At 38.3% G+C, this 23,551-nt stretch overlaps 1 protein-coding gene across 2 annotated transcripts in view; it reads left to right on the forward strand.

The window, feature by feature from the left end:
- LINGO2 (leucine rich repeat and Ig domain containing 2) overlaps positions 1-23,551 on the forward strand; it is a 1,241,515-nt gene that overhangs the window by 1,116,462 nt on the left and 101,502 nt on the right. The gene's annotated exons all lie outside the window — the stretch shown is intronic.

A 23,551-nucleotide genomic window follows, 5' to 3' on the forward strand; every position in this document is an offset into this window, starting at 1 on the left:
TGTTTATCTTCTTCCCTGTACTGTAGGTTTTTTGCACATGTCCTTTCAAATTGCATGCTTCTGATGGTAAAGGGTCTAGAAGATAAGCTTCAAAAGGACAGCATGATTCAGTGTGTTTTATTCACTGGGTATCCCCAGGAACTGTAGTGGGCAAATACAGGTTTTCTATAAATATTTTGCATGAACGAACGAATGAATACCTTTGCATCTTTCACATTACCTTGCTGTGTTGTGTATGGAGAACTGGATTTGTACTCAAAAGTCCTGAATTTAAAAAGCAACTCAAAAGTTAACTTTCCCTCTCTGAGACTCAACTTCCTAATATGGAAGATGGAAATAAGATGTTTGCTTAACATATTATAGAATTGCTTTTAAGATCAAATTAGTGGGATGTATATGGAAAATAACATTGTTTGTTCACTGCTAAATGAGTAAAAGTTGTTACAACTAACTCTGTAATGGTTACTGTTGAATGAATGAATGCATGTGTTATGGACTAAACATTTGTGTCCCTGCAAAATTCATATGTTAAAGCCCTAACCCCCAGTGTGATGGTATTTGGAGATGGGGTCTTTGGGAGGTAATTAGGTTTAGATGAGGTCATGAGGGTGGAGCCTTCCAGATGGGATTAGTCCCTTGTAAGACGAGATGTGAAAGAGTGCCACCACCTCACCCCACTTTGCTTGGGGCACAAAGAAGTCATGTGAGCACACAGCAAGATGGCAGCCTCCTACAAGCTGAGAGAAAAGGGCTCAGAATGAAATCTACCTTGCCAGCATCTCGATCTTAGACTTCCCAACCTCCAGAACTGTGGTAAATCTCTGTTGTCTACGCCACCCAGTCTAAGGTATTTTGTCATGGCAGCCTGAGCTAAGGTAGCATGCATGAATGAATGAATGAGAAGGAAAAAGTAGGATTCCATGAACTTTGAGCAATTTAGTGATTCAATCAAGAGGTAAATAAAGGCATTCTAGAGGGGGCAAAGGCTTCAGTCATTCAGGAAAATTAATTGATGCTTAAAAGTGCTGTGCTGTAACTTTGCTGAGTACATTTCCCGAGATAGCTTTACTCCTAAGTTCAGGACATAAGGGAAAGAATTAAACTATGTATTAGAGACGGGGAGGGGGAAGGGTAAGCTGGGACAAAGTGAGAGAGTGACATGGACATATATACACTACCAAACGTAAAATAGATAGCTAGTGGGAAGCAGCCGCATAGCACAGGGAGATCAGCTCTGTGCTTTGTGACCACCTAGAGGGGTGGGATAGGGAGGGTGGGAGGGAGACACAAGAGGGAAGAGACATGGGGACATATGTATATGTGTAATTGATTCACTTTGTTATAAAGCAGAAACTAACACACCATTGTAAAGCCATTATACTCCAATAAAGATGTTAAAAAATAAATAAAAAAATAAATAAATTATGTATTAAGAGACTGAGGTCTCAGTGGGTGTCACTTTAACTCTCTGATCCTCTAGTTGTCTTATGTGTAAAATGGAGATTGGAATGCCAAGCATATCCACCTCCTAGCATTGTTGTAATAATCAAAGAAGTTTATGTGTTGATAAATGACTTTTAAGTTATTAATTGCCAATAAAATGTGAGATATTAGCAGTAGTAGCATGACATTAAAGACTCGTGGTTTGTGCCACATCCTTTGCTTCTCAAAATGACATTTTTTTACCCAAGATTTACTTATGATCTAGAAATTCCTAACATCCTGGAGTTTATTGACAGTAGTAAGTTTTGGGCCCACACTACAATCCTGTGAACCATGTTTTGCAGGGAAGAAAGTGGCCCATAGAGGCAAAGTGAACTTTCCAGGGTCACACAGCTTGTTGATGGCACAACTGGGTTCCTAAAACACATGTTCGGTAACTCCAGATGTGGACCTTTTTCCAGTAAAGCACAAAGATCTGAGCGCTCTTGTTTTCAAATACAATACCTTTTTTCAGTGAGCCCTAGTATTCCTTACTATCACACTTAATCCAATAAAGGTAACATCCGAGATTTTTGTGGAATTTTCTGGTACCTTTAAGTTTTGGTAAATGTGCAATATTCTTACTGGTAACTTATTTTCAAGGTGCAATTTAATAGTGCATCCCTGGAGAATGGATTGGCAGTTGCTGATATTTAACTTTTCACAAAGATTTTTAAATGGCCTGGTACTGTAAAAAATATTTTGTGCTTGTAAATATTTTAAAAGGTGTGTGATCCTGAATATTTTGAAACTTTGAGTGCTGGCATATAAGAAGAAGACTGAGGTTCATAATCCATATCTGTAGATATTAGTTATTAAGCAAGTAACAAGATGGGTGGAGAGGTCTAGATTGTATTTAAACCTCTGGAGGAAGGATGGTGATGAGATGTAGAATTTTAAAATAGAATTTTGAATATAGCCTGTAACTAGGCACATGGTAGGAGTTAAAAAGAAATTGCTTCACTAAGCGCCATTATTCTGAAGAATGGTAAGAATAGCAAGCAAAGACATTGATGACCTCAGAGAAACATGAATAACATATTACAGCTCAGAGTATATTGACAGCCTAGCCTGACTCCCGGGAATTTAGAGCAAATTTGGCATTCAGAAGCCAGATGGGTTTCTTTAAGACCCCCTCTATTTTTTTTTCTTTTTTTTTTTTTTTTTAGTTGTTTTGTTTGTTTTTTTATACTGCAGGTTCTTATTAGGCATCAGTTTTATACACATCACTGTATACATGTCAATCCCAATCGCCCAATTCAGCACACCACCATCCCCACCCCACCGCAGTTTTCCCCCCTTGGTGTCCATATGTCCATTCTCTACATCTGTGTCTCAACTTCTGCCCTGCAAACTGGCTCATCTGTACCATTTTTCTAGGTTCCACATACATGCATTAATATACGATATTTGTTTTTCTCTTTCTGACTTACTTCACTCTGTATGACAGTCTCTAGATCCATCCACGTCTCAACAAATGACTCAATTTCGTTCCTTTTTATGGCTGAGTAATATTCCATTGTATATATGTACCACAACTTCTTTATCCATTCGTCTGTTGATGGGCATTTAGGTTGCTTCCATGACCTGGCTATTGTAAATAGTGCTGCAATGAACATTCGGATGCATGTGTCTTTTTGAATTACGGTTTTCTCTGGGTATATGCCCAGTAGTGGGATTGCTGGGTCATATGATAATTCTATTTTTAGTTTTTTAAGGAACCTCCATATTGTTCTTCATAGTGGCTGTATCAATTTACATTCCCACCAACAGTGCAAGAGGGTTCCCTTTTCTCCACACCCTCTCTAGCATTTGTTGTTTGTAGATTTTCTGATGATGCCCATTCTAACAGGAGTGAGGTGATACCTCATTGTAGTTTTGATTTGCATTTCTCTAATAATTAGTGATGTTGAGCATCTTTTCATGTGCTTCGTGGCTGTCTGTATGTCTTCTTTGGAGAAATGTCTATTTAGGTCTCCTGCCCATTTTTGGATTGGGGTGTTTGTTTCTTTAATATTGAGCTGAATGAGCTGTTTATATATTTTGGAGATTAATCCTTTGTCCGTTGATTCATTTGCAAATATTTTCTCCCATTCTGAGGGTTGTCTTTTCGTCTTGTTTATGGTTTCCTTTGCTGTGCAAAAGCTTTGAAGTTTCATTAGGTCCCACTTGTTTATTTTTGTTTTTATTTCCATTACTCTAGGAGGTGGATCAAAAAAGATCTTGCTGTGATTTATGTCAAAGAGTGTTCTTCCTATGTTTTCCTCGAAGAGTTTTATAGTGTCCAGTCTTATATTTAGGTCTCTAATCCATTTTGAGTTTATTTTTGTGTATGGTGTTAGGGAGTATTCTAATTTCATTCTTTTACATGTAGCTGTCCAGTTTTCCCAGCACCACTTATTGAAGAGACTGTCTTTTCTCCATTGTATATCTTTGCCTCCTTTGTCATAGATTAGTTGACCATAGGTGCGTGGGTTAACCTCTGGGCTTTCTATCTTGTTCCATTGATCTATGTTTCTGTTTTTGTGCCAGTACCATATTGTCTTGATTACTGTAGCTTTGTAGTATAGTCTGAAGTCAGGGAGTGTGATTCCTCCAGCTCCATTTTTTTGCCTCAAGACTGCTTTGGCTATTCGGGGTCTTTTGTGTCTCCATACAAATTTTAAGATGATTTGTTCTAGTTCCGTAAAAAATGCCATTGGTAATTTGATAGGGATTGCATTGAATCTGTAGATTGCTTTGGGTAGTATACTCATTTTCACAATGTTGATTCTTCGAATCCAAGAACATGGTATATCTCTCCATCTGTTGGTATCATCTTTAATTTCTTTCATCAGTGTCTTATAGTTTTCTGCATACAGGTCTTTTGTCTCCCTAGGTAGGTTTATTCCTAGGTATTTTATTCTTTTTGTTACAATGGTAAATGGGAGTGTTTCCTTAATTTCTCTTTCAGATTTTTCATCATTAGTGTATAGGAATGCAAGAGATTTCTGTGCATTAATTTTGTATCCTGCAACTTTACCATATTCATTGATTAGCTCTAGCAGTTTTCTGGTGGCAGTTTTAGGATTCTCTATGTATAGTATCATGTCATCTGCAAACAGTGACAGTTTTACTTCTTCTTTTCCAATTTGTATTCGTTTTATTTCTTTTTCTTCTCTGATTGCCGTGGCTAGGACTTCCAGAACTATGTTGAATAATAGTGGTGAGAGTGGACATCCTTGTCTCGTTCCTGATCTTAGAGGAAATGCTTTCAGTTTTTCACCATTGAGAATGATGTTTGCTGTGGGTTTGTCATATATGGCCTTTATTATGTTGAGGTAGGTTCCCTCTATGCCCACTTTCTGGAGAGTTTTTATAAGAAATGGGTGTTGAATTTTGTCAAAAGCTTTTTCTGCATCTATTGAGATGATCATATGGTTTTTATTCTTCAATGTGTTAATATGGTGTATCACATTGATTGATTTGCGTATATTGAAGAATCCTTGCATCCCTGGGATAAATCCCACTTGATCGTGGTGTATGATCCTTTTAATGTGTTGTTGGATTCTGTTTGCTAGTATTTTGTTGAGGATTTTTGCATCTCTATTCATCAGTGATATTGGTCTGTAATTTTCTTTTTTTGTAGTGTCTTTGTCTGGTTTTGGTATCAGGGTGATGGTGGCCTCATAGAATGAGTTTGGGTGTGTTCCTTCCTCTGCAATTTTTTGGAAGAGTTTGAGAAGAATGGGTGTTAGCTCTTCTCTAAATGTTTGATAGAATTCACCTGTGAAGCCATCTGGTCCTGGACTTTTGTTTGTTGGAAGATTTTTAATCACAGTTTCAATTTCATTACTTGTGATTGGTCTGTTCATATTTTCTGTTTCTTCCTGGTTCAGTCTTGGAAGGTTATACCTTTCTAAGAATTTGTCCATTTCTTCCAGGTTGTCCATTTTATTGGCATAAAGTTGCTTGTAGTAGTCTCTTAGGATGCTTTGTATTTCTGCGGTGTCTGTTGTAACTTCTCCTTTTTCATTTCTGATTTTATTGATTTGAGTCCTCTCCCTCTTTTTCTTGATGAGTCTGGCTAATGGCTTCAATTTTGTTTATCTTCTCAAAGAACCAACTTTTAGTTTTATTGATCTTTGCTATTGTTTTCTTTGTTTCTATTTCATTTATTTCTGCTCTGATCTTTATGATTTCTTTCCTTCTGCTAACTCTGGGTTTTGTTTGTTCTTCTTTCTCTAGTTTCTTTAGGTGTAAGGTTAGATTGTTTACTTGAGATTTTTCTTGTTTCTTTAGGTAGGCTTGTATAGCTATAAACTTCCCTCTTAGAACTGCTTTTGCTGCATCCCATAGGTTTTGGGTTGTCGTGTTTTCATTGTCATTTGTCTCTAGGTATTTTTTGATTTCCTCTTTGATTTCTTCAGTGATCTCTTGGTTATTTAGTAACGTATTGTTTAGCCTCCATGTGTTTGTCTTTTTTACGTTGTTTTCCCTGTAATTCATTTCTAATCTCATAGCGTTGTGGTCAGAAAAGATGCTTGATATGATTTCAATTTTCTTAAATTTACTGAGGCTTGATTTGTGACCCAAGATGTGATCTATCCTGGAGAATGTTCCGTGTGCACTTGAGAAGAAAGTGTAATCTGCTGTTTTTGGATGGAATGTCCTATATATATCCATTAAATCTATCTGGTCTATTGTGTCATTTAAAGCTTCTGTTTCCTTATTTATTTTCATTTTGGATGATCTGTCCATTGGTGTAAGTGAGGTGTTAAAGTCCCCCACTATTACTGTGTTACTGTCAATTTCCTCTTTTATAGCTGTTAGCAGTTGCCTTATGTATTGAGGTGCTCCTATGTTGGGTGCATATATATTTATAATTGTTATATCTTCTTCTTGGATTGATCCCTGGATCATTATGTAGTGTCCTTCCTTGTCTCTTGTAACATTCTTTATTTTAAAGTCTATTTTATCTGATATGAGTATAGCTACTCCAGCTTTCTTTTGATTTCCATTTGCATGGAATATCTTTTTCCATCCCCTCACTTTCAGTCTGGATGTGTCCCTAGGTCTAAAGTGGGTCTCTTGTAGACAGCATATATATGGGTCTTGTTTTTGTATCCATTCAGCCAGTCTATGTCTTTTGGTTGGGGCATTTAATCCATTCACGTTTAAGGTAATTATCGATATGTATGTTCATATGACCATTTTCTTAATTGTTTTGGGTTTGTTTTTGTAGGTCCTTTTCTTCTCTTGTGTTTCCCAGTTAGAGAAGTTCCTTTAGCATTTGTTGTAGAGCTGGTTTGGTGGTGCTGAATTCTCTTAGCTTTTGCTTGTCTGTAAAGCTTTTGATTTCTCCATCAAATCTAAATGAGATCCTTGCTGGGTAGAGTAATCTTGGTTGTATGTTCTTCCCTTTCATCACTTTAAGTATATCATGCCACTCCCTTCTGGCTTGCAGAGTTTCTGCTGAGAAATCAGCTGTTAACCTTATGGGAGTTCCCTTGTATGTTATTTGTCGTTTTTCCCTTGCTGCTTTCAGTAATTTTTCTTTGTCTTTAATTTTTGCCACTTTGATTACTATGTGTCTCGGCGTGTTTCTCCTTGGGTTTATTCTGTATGGGACTCTCTGTGCTTCCTGGACTTGGGTGGCTATTTCCTTTCCCATGTTAGGGAAGTTTTCGACTATAATCTCTTCAAATATTTTCTCTGGTCCTTTCTCTCTCTCTTCTCCTTCTGGGACCCCTATAATGTGAATGTTGTTGCGTTTAATGTTGTCCCAGAGGTCTCTTAGGCTGTCTTCATTTCTTTTCATTCTTTTTTCTTTAGTCTGTTCCGCAGCAGTGAATTCCACCATTCTGTCTTCCAGGTCACTTATCCGTTCTTCTGCCTCAGTTATTCTGCTCTTGATTCCTTCTAGTGTAGTTTTCATTTCAGTTATTGTATTAGTCATCTCTGTTTGTTTGTTCTTTAATTCTTCTAGGTCTTTGTTAATCATTTCTTGCATCTTCTCAATCTTTGCCTCCATTCTTATTCCGAGGTCCTGGATCATCTTCACTATCATTATTCTGAATTCTTTTTCTGGAAGGTTGCCTATCTCCACTTCATTTAGTTGTTTTTCTGGGGTTTTTTCTTGTTCCTTCATCTGGTACATAGCCCTCTGCCTTTTCATCTTCTCTGTCTTTCTGTAACTGTGGTTTTTGGTCCACAGGCTGCAGGATTGTAGTTTTTCTTGCTTCTGCTGTCTGCCCTCTGGTGGTTGAGGCTATCTAAGAGGCTTGATGGGAGGCTCTGGTGGTGGGTAGAGCTGACTGTTGCTGTGTCAGACCCCCTCTATTTTTTAAAGACCTTGTTAAGTCGGCCTTGGAGGAAGAATAAAAGATAATTTTTTCTGGAGTGAGATACATTTCTTCCCTCTAAATCTTATCATTCAATGGCAGTTCAATAAGGGAAGCCTAAGCTCAGGATTTTGAGCCTCATGTGGAAAGGGACCTAGCTCCATCCTCTGGAGTATTCCTATTCTCCTAACTAAGATTTCCACCTAGGAAGCCCCAAAGGGGCTGAGGTCATGATACAATTTCAGGACCACAAGGAGCCCAGCTGAGAAGCTTTTCCTCTAAGCATGAGATCATGGCCTCTTACTGTGATTGCCATGGTGCCACTCCTGAACTCATGCCACACAGGCAAGTAAAAGCCAGGAACTCAGTATTCCTTTGACCAAATGAAACATAAGCAACCACTGATAATTTCCAAGCTTTGTTCTCTCTTGCTGACCACAAATATATCAAGAATATGATACATGGCAGCCGATCTGACAATCAAAATCATGGGGAAATCCAGGCTCTCTCTTTGGTATACCCAAGTCAGTAGGCTTCATTTGCATAAAGATGAGGTAAATAAGGGAACTGGTGTTGATTCTGCCACACTGAAGATTTCCAGGGGCTTTGCACAAATCAGACCATGGCATCCTTGTTCAGGACACGCTTCTCTGAGGTGCTGTTTTGGGCATAATAGGGTCCATAAAAGAACATCTTTGGCTAGGTTTTATTTTTGGTATGTTGTCAAGATCTATATCGAGAACACTATCTGCGTTAATGTGTTTTTGTGTGCATGTGTGTGCATATGTACAACTCAAAGTTCTTTCCTGTACCTGTGAACAATTGAATATTGCTGTGTTTAACTTGTGAGCTGCTGCTATAAGTTTCTTTCTCATGAGAATCAAAACTTTATCACTATCATCATCACTAACAATTAGTTAGCCCTTTACATGGAGATTAAGGTAGGTGGTATTAGCCCCATTTTATTATAGATGAGGAAACTATAGTTTAGCAAGGTTAGATATGTTTTAAAGTTTACATAGCAAAATTTTGGTAAAGTCAATATTCAAAATCAGGGGCTATGGCTCCAAAGGTGCCACCTTTTACCATCACACCACGTTGCGTCCAACACATGCTCACCCCTATTCCCAGGAAGACTTAAAATCTAAGGAGTAATAGAGGAGTTTTGTTTATTTAGTAACCAATATCTTGAATCTGACTCTCTTAGACTTTTAGAAGGTGTATATTTTGAAAAGATAATTAAAAATATATATACTGTTAAAGGTAATAAAGACCCAACACAACATAGCAAATGTAAAGCATTACTCTTTTATCCATGCACCTCTTAAATATGTGCTTTTGGATAATTACTGCCCACTCCTCTACCCCCTCATTCACAATAGCCTCTTTTTAGGTCATTCACACATTTATTCAGCAAGTATTTTTGGAAACGCCTGCTTTGTACCAAGCATTGCTCTAGGGGCTAGCGATATAGCAAAGAAAAATCAAATGCAACACTCATCAGAATACAGAATAAAAAATGTGCTTATTAAAATTGATATTGAGACAGGAGTTGGTTTATTTTTTTATGTAGAGTCCAAAAACACCAACAGTTTTATCACTTCCAATCTCGCTTTAAAACAAATCACACCCACAAGTTAGGCTGTACACATCCTGCATGGAGGGTCTTATACTAATCTCTATGGAGCTGTCAGAGAGAAGAAAACGTGTCTTGTCCTCAAGTAGCAAGGGCAGGGAAGCTGTTCTTCCAAGAATTTGCATTTTTCCAAGACTCTTTCTAGGACTCATTCTCCATAATATATCCACTCTTTAATATGTTCACTGAACCCTGTGTGTTTTCCAGGTGTCCTATGGTGTAAGTCTTCAGGGATTAGTCATTTCCACTTGCCAGTGCCATGCCTAGCCAGATCTGATGCAAAAACCATTTCCCCATCATGCCAATTGGCAAAGGTTTGGGGTTGGGCTTTGTTCAGGCAAAACAGATGAGCCCTCTAAGGGTTAATTAGGAAGCGAGCCCCTTTCAGCGCCTGAAATTGTTTACTTCAATCGTTTTCATGCAAACTGCCATGTTTCACTTGGGTACTAATTGTGCCTGATGGACCCATTATTTTGTAATCAGAGCAGTGCCTTGGCTAGCTCTCTGGGGGTTAATTAAATGAACTAGTGCCCCGGATATTACTAGCAGAGAGGACACTTGAATTTCTTACCAACCGTACTAGAGAAAGTCCTGTTACTATGAACAATCGGGTTTCTCAGCACCAGTGGTGCCTTGCACAGTTGGAGTTTATGAGGTTACTGTACCAAGACAAGCCCAGCTGATCTATCCATTGCAGTCCTGCCTGTTTTGGCCCGTGTCCACTCACAGAGGACTTGTGCCAGTGGGCTCTGGAAACCCCACCTGCATAGAGGCAGCCCTGTTTTCTGCAGAAGATGATTCCTGCCCCGGGTTAAATGTGTACACCTCGTGGAAGTGTTGGTGTCTTTAAGCCAAAGGCACTTAGAAGCTAGAAAAACAACAATCTACTCGAAACACACTGCACTAAACACAGCAAGAGCCAACAATGATTGGTAAGGTGATCAGACATTTTTCTGATATTGTTATGTCACTGTTGCTGCTGATGGGGGCTGACCTTGTATTCTGCCAGTTCTTTTCCCTGCATTTCATTTCTTCTCCCCCTACTGAATTTCTAACACCAGACTCTGTGTGAAATGACTGCATGTTATTTTTTTGTCTTAACGTTATTTTTTTATTTGCAGCAAGCCCACTGGGATTTAATAACCAGGAGAGAGAATTGTGTATTGAGGTGTGAATGAGGAGAATGGTAAATTCTAGAGCTCAAATGTCTAAGCCCTTCTGCATTGGGGGCCACTGGGGGAAACAGCAAACCAGGAAAGAGGGATTTTCTTTTTAACCTGATGCTGGGTCCTCAGACCCACAATATCAATTATAGTGAAGCATTTCTGTTGCATATAGAAGTGTCTGAACTATAATCATAGGTAACTTTAAAAAATGGTCTTGGAAGAGTATAAATTGTTTTCTATGGACTTAGCTCTTGCACAGTCTTTATACCAGAAGGACGTTGTTTGAGGGTAGAAAATGTAGCATGATGGAAAGTGCACACGATGGAGAATGAAGACCTAAATTCAATTCTTATTTCTTCCATGTGTGAGTTGTGTGATTTGGGGCAGCTCACTTTACTTCTATGAATCTCAATTTCCTTATCTTTATTATTTTTTTTTTTTTAGTAAATTTATTTATTTATTTATTTTGGCTGCATTGGGTCTTCATTGCTGCGCACAGGCTTTCTCTAATTGCGGCGAGTGGGGGATACTCTTCATTGCGGTGTGCGGGCTTCTCATTGCGGTGGCCTCTCTTGCTGCGGAGCATGGGCTCTAGGTGCGCGAGCTTCAGTTGTTGTGGTACACGGGCTCAGTAGTTGTGGCTTGCGGGCTCTAGAGCACAGGCTCAGTAGTTGTGCCACATGGGCTTAGTTGCTCTGCGGCATGCGGGATCTTCCCGGACCAGGGCTCAAACCCGTGTCCCCTGCATTGGCAGGCGGATTCTTAACCACTGTGCCACCAGGGAAGTCCTTAATTTCCTTATCTTTAAAATGGGAATAATAATACTGACCTACTTTCTGGATTGTTGTAAAAATCAAGCATAGTGCCTGGCATATATTTTATGGCTCAATTAATATTATGTGAAAGACTAACTGGATTAAATTTTTAAAACACAGTATTCCAGAAAAATGTTCCAGAGGTATTAAGCATTTACAATCATGTGTAAGGCTTAAAAACCAAAGACTTTGTAGTGATACATGATATTTTATTACATTCCTCCATTTCCATACAGACAAAAAAGTATGCACTATTACTAGCTATATTCTGCAACTTGTGGATTATTCCAGAAACTAGCCTGATACTGAGAGCTTTCCGTCTTGGGTCTATGATTTTCTTCTGTCAGGGCAAGAGAATGTCAGAGCAAAGTTACATCCTTCTGAACCCGGGTAGAATTTTGCAGTGTGGGATAAGGAATAGACGTAGTACTAAAAATATATTAGGTATCTGAAATGTCCAGAATAGGCAAATCTATACAAACAGAAAATAGATTTGTGTTTGCCTAGTGCTGTGGGTGGGAAAAGTGAAGAGGGAATGACTGCTGATGAGTACAGGACTTTTTGGAGAACTGATGAAAATGTGGTGATGGTCACACAACTCTGGATATACTGAAAACCATTGAATTGTACATTTTACATAGGTGGATTGTATTAAATGTGAATTATATCTCAGTAAAACTGTTATTCCAAAAAGGTACATTTAGAAATTATACTATACTTTCATACATGTATTAGGGAATACAGTGCTAAAACTGGGTAGATATTGATGGTTGTATGGCTCTGAAGTGGAAAATACTGATTCCTTAATTAAACGTTCTAATAGAGAAAGAGGAAGAGAGCAGAAGATAGTCCCCAGTGCTGTGGCATCACAGAACAATGCTGGGGAGGACCGCATTCCATGGGAATAGGACAAGGTGTATCAGATTCAGATCTCAGTCTGCAGCTGCTCCATATCCCACTTCTCTTTCAGCCTTGAGTTATTTTTTTCTGTTTCTGCACTTAAATATCTGGACTCATCAAGCCTGTGTCTCTGGGAAGTTTAGAGAAAGCATTGGTCTAAAGACTTACAATGAGACAGAATACCTTTCATACCCCAGAGCCATCCCATTTTTCCTCAGTGTTTAAGAAATATATTTATTAATAATACATCTCATATAATAATAAGGATTATATTAATATATAATATATAATAGCTAGTGTATATGTACAATTGTTGCATACCTAAGAAAAATAGTAAATGTTAAATAGACTAGATTTAGTTGGAATAATCTATATTTTCAATGTCTTAGAAATTGTAATGTCTTTATTCTTTATCCCATCATCCACTAATCTTAGCTAATGTATTAGGAGAGAATTTAAGTTCATATTTCAAAATTTCTTGATCGATTGGGAATTTTATGAGGTTTTTTTCCCCCTAATTAGACTGTTACTGTGTTTACCTTTTAAATTGGTTAAAAGTTTATACTAGAAATTGGAGGCAACTTCATTCTGCAAGTTTCTTGTAGTTCATTTTTGCTTATATAATTTGCATTTTTGCTTTATCTTCAAACTCTGGTTTGCTTGCAAGGAAGTTTTTAAAGCCATTTGTCTACTTTGTGACATTTATTTAGTTTAAGCCTGTTATAGAAACTGTAAATTTACTTAAGCAATTGCAGTGTGTTGAAAAACAAGGAATGATTTAGGTCTCTTATACCTATTTTTATACCTCTGTGTGATAGCACTTCCTCTCTTGCCTAAAAATACCTCGGATACCTTTTGAAATATGGACCATATATGGGTGACAATTAGTATGTCATATATCCATACAGATTAAAGATTTTTCTTAATTACAAAATACATATATATAATTATAATATATATATTTTCTTTTGAGCATGGCAGTGATGGCATCACACCTCCTCCGCCCACCACTATTAGTGAGACCATCCCATCTTAGAGACCACTGGAATTGATTTTCATGATGATAGTATCAAGTATTTTTACCATTAAACCTTTTCCTATCAGCTAGCAGCTGGAATTATTCATTGGCAAGCATAAACAGCTAAGAGGGATGACTTTCTGACTGGCACAGCTACTTACTGAGAACTTACTAAATGTCAGGCACTATGCTTTGTCTCTAGAGATATAAAATGATCAAATTATATTTTTGGCTTTAAAGTAGCTCAAGGTTTAATAGGGGAAATCAATCGATAAAAAGAGTTATGATGTGGTGTGATCTGTGCTATGATATAACAGGACACAGAAGCAGAGAGGACATTAGGGAAGGTGGCAATGATTAAGCTGACTTTTGAAGAATAAGGAGTTAACTACACGTAGAAGTAGAAGGGTAGCCCAGACACAGAGAAGATCCTACCTGATTTTTACCAAAAACTTAGGATGTAACAGGCTTAAAGAGCAGTTAATAAGTAAAACTGGTATTCAAATCTCTGTATTCTTGATTCTCCACCATGCTGCCTTATGAAATGCATAAAGAAGAGAGATCTCTTCTTTACTTGGATAGTTATTTTAATATGCATTAGCAACTGTCAAGCACTATACACAGGATCATTTTAACAACATAGATTGGAACGTCCCAAAATGTATCTTGTAGAACACTAGTCCCTGAAAATGCTTAGTAGTAAATGCTTCCATGGTTAAATAAGCTTAAGAAAGGCCGAATATTCTGTTTCCTTCTTGTAGATTTAAAACACGCATTAACGTAAATTGAGTTCTGAGAAGGCATGCAGTTTAAAAACAACAACAATAACTTTAACTTTGTTTAACTTAGTGGTTCCAGAATGAGTTAGGCATGGGATATATTTCACCCCAAATAAATTGGAATAAAATTAGTATACCCAATACCTTATCAGGAAGACAAGGACAAATTGGCTTAAGTTAGTTTGAAATTTTTGGTAATGGATCATCAGTTATCCCATTCATAAGTGTAACAGCTGCTACTTCAAAATGAGAATAGCAAACATTATATCATCATGTAGATTTTTATTTTATTTCATGGTGTTCTTCGGTCATTTTATACAGCACCACCTATGGAAACCACTTCTCAGATTAACCTAAATCAAGATAATCCCTTAAAACCCCACATAATATTTCTGTGAAAATTGTATAGTATTTCAATATAAGGTCATATCCATTCTATCATTCTTAAAAGAAAAGAATGGACTGAGTGAGTTTGCACATGTCAAATATACTATGACACTTCATTATAAAACAAATGCTAGCCCCTCAACTTCTCTCGGTACGGACTGGGATTCTTTGGAGTTGCAAGTGGCAAAAATACACCTCATACAAGTTGAAGTCATGGGGCCTGATTCTTCTGCTTCAAAAACCAACAGAATGACTGGTGGCAGTACCAAGATCATTCTTAGAGCTGCAGATCCCATAATGCATTTACCTTGATAGCTCCTGCCATGGGCTGATTGCCTTGGGTGAATCACTGCCAGGAGTGGAGTGGTCAGGCCTGGGTCATATGCAAATCACTGGAGCATCACTGGAATGTGAAGGGGTGGGGTAGTGGGGCAGATCAGCTGAACCTCATGAGCTCTGAATAGTTATTCAAGAATGTGGGAAGGACAGTTTTCCCATGGAAAGAGTGCTAAGACAGGACAAAAGCATACACTCTTAACATTTCCCATATACCTATTCAAACTAATACAGGTTGTGACCACATAGAATACGTAAAAACTTACACTTCTTCTAAATCAAATTATATACATAGGCTTCAAATAGAACTAAAGAAAGCTATTTAAATTTTTAAGAGAAACAGAATTTTGAGTATATCTTTAAAAAAAGATAATTAAAATTTTTAAGCAACATAGCAGATGGTTAACGAAAAAGTTTCCATAAGTTCTTTTCTTCCATGAAAACCTAACTTAAAAGCAAGGCTGCTTTTTTACCTAAGTCCATGAAATAGATGAAAAAGTATGAGAAAATACATTGAAGTCCTAACATTCCAATGAAGAGTCCCATTCAATGTGGAAGCCACAAAATTTCTTCATAATTTACTAAAGTTGGGCCCTATTCCCCTTCTTCCATAAGTTTTAATGCTTTATGCATTAGTCTTGCTGCAAATGCCCTTATACAGTATTGAATGTGATGGAAATGGGCAGTGCCCACAATGGCCTGGCCCTTCAGCGTCCATGGCTGGGACTTGTTCATTGAGCTGTCATTTCCCCACCACCTGCATCTGCTCTGTCAGGACGCTGCTAAGCCATTTATAAACAAAGCAGAAGACCACACTAGTACAAGGAAAAGGAAAAGAATTTGAGGCCTGCTCCTTATTCATAAGGAACTAAGTCTGTGGGAATGTAGGAAATAAAACCAATTCATACATGAAGGTAAATCACAAGGAAAAGGAAGAAAGAGTTTTCAGCATTTTGCTTTGAAATGCATTCCGTAAGTAAACCATACTATGGTTTCTGGAAATTCCTTGATTGAAATCTAGGATCCCTCTGGGAGGCTGTATATTTTATTGTAGATTTATGTGGGATTTTTATTGTTCGTTTTAATCAGAAAGCAAATTATGTTTTGGTAATGCCCATGTAAGGGATTTACATTTTTAGAGGAAAGGAGAGGACACATTCATTTATATAACACTGTAGTATGAGGCGTGCACACAAAGATTGAGGAACGTGTGAAAGTAGGGCTTAGGTAGTTAAAAACCTATATTTCTAAAATAACAGAATAAAAATCAAAAACTTAGGCTCAGTAGAAAAGCTTAAGGAAATATTGAGAATTAAAAATCTTTGGAAATTATAGTCTGTAATATGGTCATCTCTACTTAAAATTCAATATCCATAGGTAATATCAATATGATGTTTTTGGTTTTTATTTATAAAACTATTTACTATAATTTTTAGTAAATTAGTTTATAGAACATAAAACCTGTTCACAAGGAAGGACAAACTCAAATTAATGCCTGTTCCTTGCTTTATTTTATTTTAGAGGTAGGAAGAAAAGAGGGGGTGATAGAAAAGGTTTAAGTTTCTTATTTCTAAAATTCTGATAAACCTAGATTGTGGAGCTTCACATTTCAGCCAATAAATATAACATATATTAATTCTCTAAAACCCACAATAGATACTATGTTAGTTAAGGTGTAGATAGGAAGAAGCTTCTATATATGTATGCAGGTGTGGCGATAACACCTGGAAACCAAGGCAGGTCTTATCAAATGTCTGCCTCATTTGTGAATTACACCCTCCATAGTCTCTAAGTAATAGTGTTAAAAATAGCCAAACCAACAGAAATGCCAAGTCACAAGGAAAGACTAAGATGTAACTATAGCTCCTCTGGCTCAACTAAGTGAAAGTAAAAGAAAGTGAGAGAAGGTTCCTGGTCCTCTACGAATTTGTCTGTCTGGCCCTCCTTCTTTTCTTGTGGTCAACATTTCTCTTGCTACCCTGATGATAAGTACAGGAGGGGCCAGGGTTCCCAGTGACCCTCTAGCATGAACACCTTGAGTTCTATTACAGGCTCCCCCTCATCTCTCACCGGAGTCCCACTCCCACATCACACTTCCGCGCAGCTCCATTACATCAGCAAATCCACTCCCAGGATTTTGTTTCTGTCACCTGGGCTACAAGTTGTCCCCCCCTTCCCCCTGCAAACCCCAGCAGAGTGCTGGGTCAGTGGGAGAAGGTGGACTGAGAGGTGTCTGTAATGAGGAGACGTTTTTGAGTGGTACCATTGGCTAGTAGAGGGGATAAAGTTTTCAGCAAAGCGGCGAATGGGTCAGACATTCCCATGACTCTGAAAGGCAAGATATCTAAGAGGGTTGTTGCCCGTAGAGTGCCCTGGATAAATCTCATGAACATGCTGTGATAGAAAGAGTCAGTTGAGTGTGATCAGCTTTGTCTTGAAGCATGTGATCATTTGACCCCCAAATAAGCTTTGAGCTTCATTTTCCTCATCCTTGCAACAGAAGTTAACTTATCCATTCCATATATATTTATTAAGCACCTACATTGTGACACATCTTGTGCTAAGTGCTGGAGTTACAGAAGGACTTAGAGTAGACCCTCATCAACTGGTAACTGATATTAAACACAGACTGTATAGTACTTGCCCTTCCTTTCTCCCCCATGGCTATTGTTCATCAATAGTTGTTTATATTTTATTGAATATTTGTTCTGCAGCTAGCTGTTGAAAAAATAATAACAATAACAATAATTATAACAAAAAATCAGGAACCATAGTCCCCAGTTGCAAGCAGCCCATGGTCTAGCTGAGAAGATATAATCAGCTCTGAAAGTCGAGAGTAGCTCAGATTCTTTCCTGCCTTTGGCATTTACATCTCTGTTCTTTAAAAATACCAATATCCAATCCTAATATAGACCTATTAATTCAAAATCTCAGGGTGAGACCTGGACAGCAGTTTACTTTTAAATTCTCCAGGTGATCCTAATTTACAGCCAGAGTTGAGAACCACTAGTCTAATCGTTGGCAACCCCTGACTCACAATACCTTGATGGTAAATATTGCCAGAACTGCAGCAAACTATGTTATCTCCAGAAAGAACTCAGAACTTAACACCATCAGGTGAGGCTTTAGACTCTTTGAAGTTGGGATTAGTACTTCTTTAAAAGTTTGACCAGATTTGGTTTCTATGCTATTAATTTTGATATAAATACAGATATATAAATATATATTAAACTGTATACAATTAAAATTCTTTAGAAAAGATATGTTCACAAAAGCCAATGTTTTCTCGGCCATCATTTATCACCTTTCTTCTCCTTAGCATTCCAGTTTTATCCGTTTTGATCTCTCCTTGCACCCTGAGATCCAGCCGTACTCAACTGCCAGCAACCCCCCCCAGAGTTTTTCACCTTCTCTTTGCCCATGCTGTTGCTACTGCCGGATCCACTCTCTCCCCATCCCTCTCGTCTAATTCCTGTCCCTTCTCTTGGACTTAGTGTAGATACCATTTGCTCTGCTAAATCTTTCCTGACTCCACATCGAGTTAGGAAGCCTCCCTGTGACTCCCATTACACCTTACATTTCGTCTCTCTAGGCCTTATCACATGGTCTTGCTTATGTATTGCTCTGTATTCCTCTCTGGACTATACGTTTCCTGAGAACAGGAAGCATACCTGTAATAGTTACCATTTCATCCCCATTTTCTACATACTGCCAAGCATGTAGTAGATGCTTAATAAATATCTGTTGAATTGAATTTATATGAATACAGATGTTTGTTTATGCACGCATACAACAAGTAAACTGTGGTATCAATAGCTCTTGCAAGCGCAAATCACTTTCACATTAAAATTGTCGTATAATTGGTGTTTTCCTCTGAGGAAACCCTTTCATGCCAGATTTCATGCATTTGAGAACTAATAGATGTCACTTCTCTCCCACTTATCTTGGCCTCCTTGGGCTTTAATTCATTATCTGTAATTGTAAGGCCCTTCCTGTCAGAAAGCTTGGGAGTGAATAGCTTAGGCCCTTTATAGCTGAAAAGAGCTTTAATTTCTCAGTCCCATCCTTGATGATGCATGCCATAAGTTCACATAAAATTAGGTGTCTGCTATTGTGATTGGTAAAGGACTTCCTGGGCTGTATCACGCTCTCTCTGACAGATGGTGTTAAAGCCAGTCCTGGAGTATCTTGGGAATTGATGTGCTTAATAGTGAGAACCAGAGGTCCCAGAACTAAGCTCTTCTTGGAAGCCCCCAAATTCCCTACGGTGGATACTGACTCCTATGTATGAGATGTGAGCAATGTGCTTTGTGTTGAAGTGGAAATAATGTTGCTCAAATGATAGCCTAATAAACTAGTCATTACTTCTAATTGCTAGCATTAGGACTTTACATTTCCATTCTCCAGGATTATTGTCGCTTTCATTATTAAGCAGCTCTCAAACTTGCAGCACTTTCCAACTTTGTCAAAGATCAAGTTGCCAAAGGAATAAACTGGAGCTGTCTTTTTCAGAATTCATACTTTTATTGCTCAATTCACTACAGAGAACTAACTGCATGCTTCTTTAATGAATTAAAATTTAAATCAGGAACACTGGCTGGGCCCAATTCACCCCTGCTGATGCAAAGCTGCTTAGCATATCAAAGTGATAGGAGCTCAGAGAGCACAGTGCAAGAGACAACCCTAACTGTATAATGAGAGAGAGGACACATGGAATTTGAGGGAATGCCTGCAGTGCCCAGGGCAATTGTGATTTTGAATATTATATACTTATTGTTAGATATAAGAAATTCCAACACTTTGCTGTGCAAACTTTGTCCCTCAGACTCTCTTGCATAATTTTAGATGGACTGTGTATCCTATTTTTTATTAACTTGGGTTCTGTGAAAAGTATATCTTTGTTCTTGATCAGATCTTTGTTTAACTACATCACCTTGCAAGTTCTTCAAATTCCAGTGATGCTGAGTTATTGGAAAGAAGAAGGATGATATAGAAGAAAAATGGTACCTTGGAATTTGAAAGAGTATAGTTGGAATTCAACTATAACATTAGGCAAGGTTTGAAATCTTACCAAAGCTCCCTTTCAGATATATTGTGAAGATTAAATGAAATCATTAATGATGTTTGAATGAGATCATTGAGATGTATTCAGCTCCAAGAGGCAGAGATTTATATCTGTTTTGTTCAGTGCTATGTCTCCAGTGCCTAGAATAGTGACTGGCCCATGGTATTGACTTCATAAATACATTTTGGATAAATGAATATCATATATGCAAAATACCAGCCATAGTACTTGGTGCGTAGGCGTATTCAGTAAATGGAACTTGCTAGGATTGTTTCCAGAATTAATGGGAGACAGGAAAAATCTACTCAGTAGACAAGATTTCAGGATGTAGAATGCTGTAGAGTGACATTTTGAAAATGGATTAAATTTTCTGCAGGAGACTGAGGTTTTGTCATATGTCTTATGAAACTGTCCCAGTAATGTGTCTGAGTATATCCTTTCTTATGGGCTCAGTCTTCCCATTGGAGAAAACGAAAGCTACACTGGCTGATTGTGCAGAGTTATGACATCAATGGTGTCTGTTTCCATGATACCCTGGAATGTGGCTCACCTAACTGTCAAAGCCAGAACTCTTGCAAAGTAAAGGTTTTCACAAAGTATCATGTGTAGGAAAATAGAACTGTGGAGACAATCTTGGAGGAAGGGTTTAACTAAAAAACTTTGTTTCATCTTCTTATATTTCTCCTACACTTGTTACTGATATGATAGTATACAAATGTCCAAATTTGGTGATTTTAGTTGAAGGAAGAAAGAATAATAAAATGAATATAAAATCACCAAATCTGAACATTTTGCCACATTCACACATGTGCTCTCTCTATATATATTCATAATATCTATATATATGAAATATACATGTATTCATATATCTATGTATAAATATACATGTATACAAATAACGTACATATTTGTAAATAAGTTACAGGCATCATGGCATATTACCCTAACTACTTAACTATCTCAGCATCTATGTCTGAATACCTAGAACTCTGTTCTACATAACCACACTAGCATTAGTATACCTAAGACATTTAACAGTGATATGACAGTACTATTTGATTTGTGTTTCATAATCAAAATTTCCCAGTCATCATATTAATGTCCTCTGAACTATTCTTATTAGTATCCAACCAATGATCATACATTGCATTTAGTTGTCATGCATATTTATTGTCCTTCAACACTGAACTCACTTTTTAAAAATCTTTCACAATATTACTTGTGAAGAGTCAGATTGTCTTTGCAGAATATCTCCTAATTGGGATTTGTCTGATTATTTCCTCATGATTAGATATTTAATGGTTTTTATTAAGAATCCAGATAGGTGACTTTATACAAACAATCTGTATTTTATTCATCTTCATTTTTATGTCTTTCCTACCAGTATGTGAGCTTCTTACAGAGAGGGGCCGTGTCTTATTCGTCTTTGTAACCTCAGAACTCAGCAGTGCCTGGTGCATGTGGGTACCTAATAATTCATCATTGTCCCCCAACCTGTTCCTTCTTTTCATTTCTAATTTTAGTTGCTGTACTACCATTCACTCAGCTACCCATACCGGGAAACTAGTTAATGAACTTGACGCCTCACTTTCCTCTCCTTTTCCTCCCATCTCTAAATAATCACAAAGCCCTACCTGTTATACCTGCGTGATATTTCTCCAACCTTTCCTTCATTTCCATTCCTACATTAGGCCTTCAGCATCCTCTCCAGAACTATTAGAGCAGCCCACTAACAGTCCTTCTTACTGCTAGTCTCGGCCCCATCAAATCCAACTTCTAGCCAGTTTTGAGAGTGACCCATTTAAAAAGCAAATCTGACTATATTGTTTTCCTGATTAAAATCCTTCAAAGGCATCAGTGATTTATGGTATGGGGTCCAGGTTCTTTAGCCTGATAAAGAAGCCCTCTATGATCTGATTGCCTCCTACTTCATATCTCATCCTGCCTTGTACCTTTTGTTCCAGTTAACACTGAAACCCTTGAAACAGCACTTCATTTGTTGAGGGCCAGCTACATGTCAGGCACGTTAGTGCCTCCTTTACATACACGATCTCCTCTAATCCTTATGTCAGTTTGTGAGGCAGGTGGAATTATTTGCATTTTAGAGATGAGGAAATGATTTGCATTACCCAGCTAATAAGTGGTAGAAACAGGACTTAAACACGAACCTGAAGGCCTTGCCTTTCCACCCTGCCAAGGTGGTCTCTACTCACCATGCTATTTCTTACCTTCACGCCTACTCCCTGCATGTAACACCTTTCCCCCAGCCACTTATTCTTGTCGCATTGTAGAACTCAGAACTAGTATCTTTTATTACATCTTGTGCTGGATTAGGTACCTACTTTTTACTTCCCTGGTGGTGCAGTGGTTAAGAATCCTCCTGCCAGTGCAGGGGACACGGGTTCAATCCCTGGTCTGGGAAGATCCCACATGCCATGGAGCAACTAAGCCCGTGCGCCACAACTACTGAAGCCCGCGTGCTCAAGTGCTGGTGGGCCGCAACTACTGAGCCCGCACGCCTAGGGCCCTTGCTCCGCAACAAGTGAAGCCACCACAACGAGAAGCCTGCGCACCCGCAACGAAGAGCAGCCCCTGCTCTCCGCAACTAGAGAAAGCCCGCGCGCAGCAACAAAGACCCAACGCAGCCAAAAATAAATAAATAAAATAAATAAATTTATAAAAAATAAATAAATAAAATATCCTTGTATAACTCTAGTGCTGTACCTACATTATAATTTAATGATTACTCTATATATCTGTACGTCTGTCTTTCCCACTCGACCACCAGAGCTGAGACCATGTCGTGTCCTTGTTAGATATCCAGAGTAGAGTCAAAGTAACAACTCAGTAAATATTTGCTGGGTCAGTGCAGTGGATGATGACAGACCACAGAGCCCCGATGCTGCCATGTTACACATTGCTGACTTGTATAAAGACTTTGTATACACTTAGCAAATCTTCAGACACAGATTTGCAGTCGAAAGAGGTAACTAAGTTATGTGACAGAACTCAAATTCAGTATTGTCTTTTCTTTTAGAGGGGGGTGCATTTATTGTCACTGTTCCCAAATGTACAAAAAAAAAGATAGAAAATAAGCCCCCAACACAGTTCCCCTCACCCCTGCAACGTTGCACCCAGCACAAACAATTTTGCCCAAAACCACAAACATAAACTGGTTCTGGTATTCTCATAAACAGTGCAGCTAAGAAACAGTTTAGAGAAAGTTTAACAGGATTCAGATTCTATCCATTCTGTCCTCTCAGCCCTGAGAGGTAATAATCCCATATGGGTCCCAGTCCTCTCCAATGGTTTTCCCATCTCTGGTGGAAGAGTCCTTTTTTTTTTTTTTTTTTTTTGATTATTTAGTTTTGGCTGCATCAGGTCTTAGTGGCGGCACGCGGGATCTTCTGTTGTGGCACGCGGGCTCTTCATTGTAGTGCGAGGGCTTCTCTCTAGTTGTGGCTATGCGGGCTTTCACTTCTCTAGTTGTGGCGTGTGGGCTCCAGGGCACGTGGGCTCTGTAGTTGGGGCCCGTGTGTTCCAGAGTGCGTGGCCTCTTTTCGCTTGTGGCACGCGGGCTCTAGTTGAGGCATGCGAGCTCAGTAGTTGTGGCGCGTGGACTTGGTTGCTCCACGGCATGTGGG

This window comes from Balaenoptera acutorostrata, chromosome 6, assembly GCF_949987535.1.
Source record: "Balaenoptera acutorostrata chromosome 6, mBalAcu1.1, whole genome shotgun sequence".
Lineage (NCBI taxonomy): Eukaryota > Metazoa > Chordata > Mammalia > Artiodactyla > Balaenopteridae > Balaenoptera > Balaenoptera acutorostrata.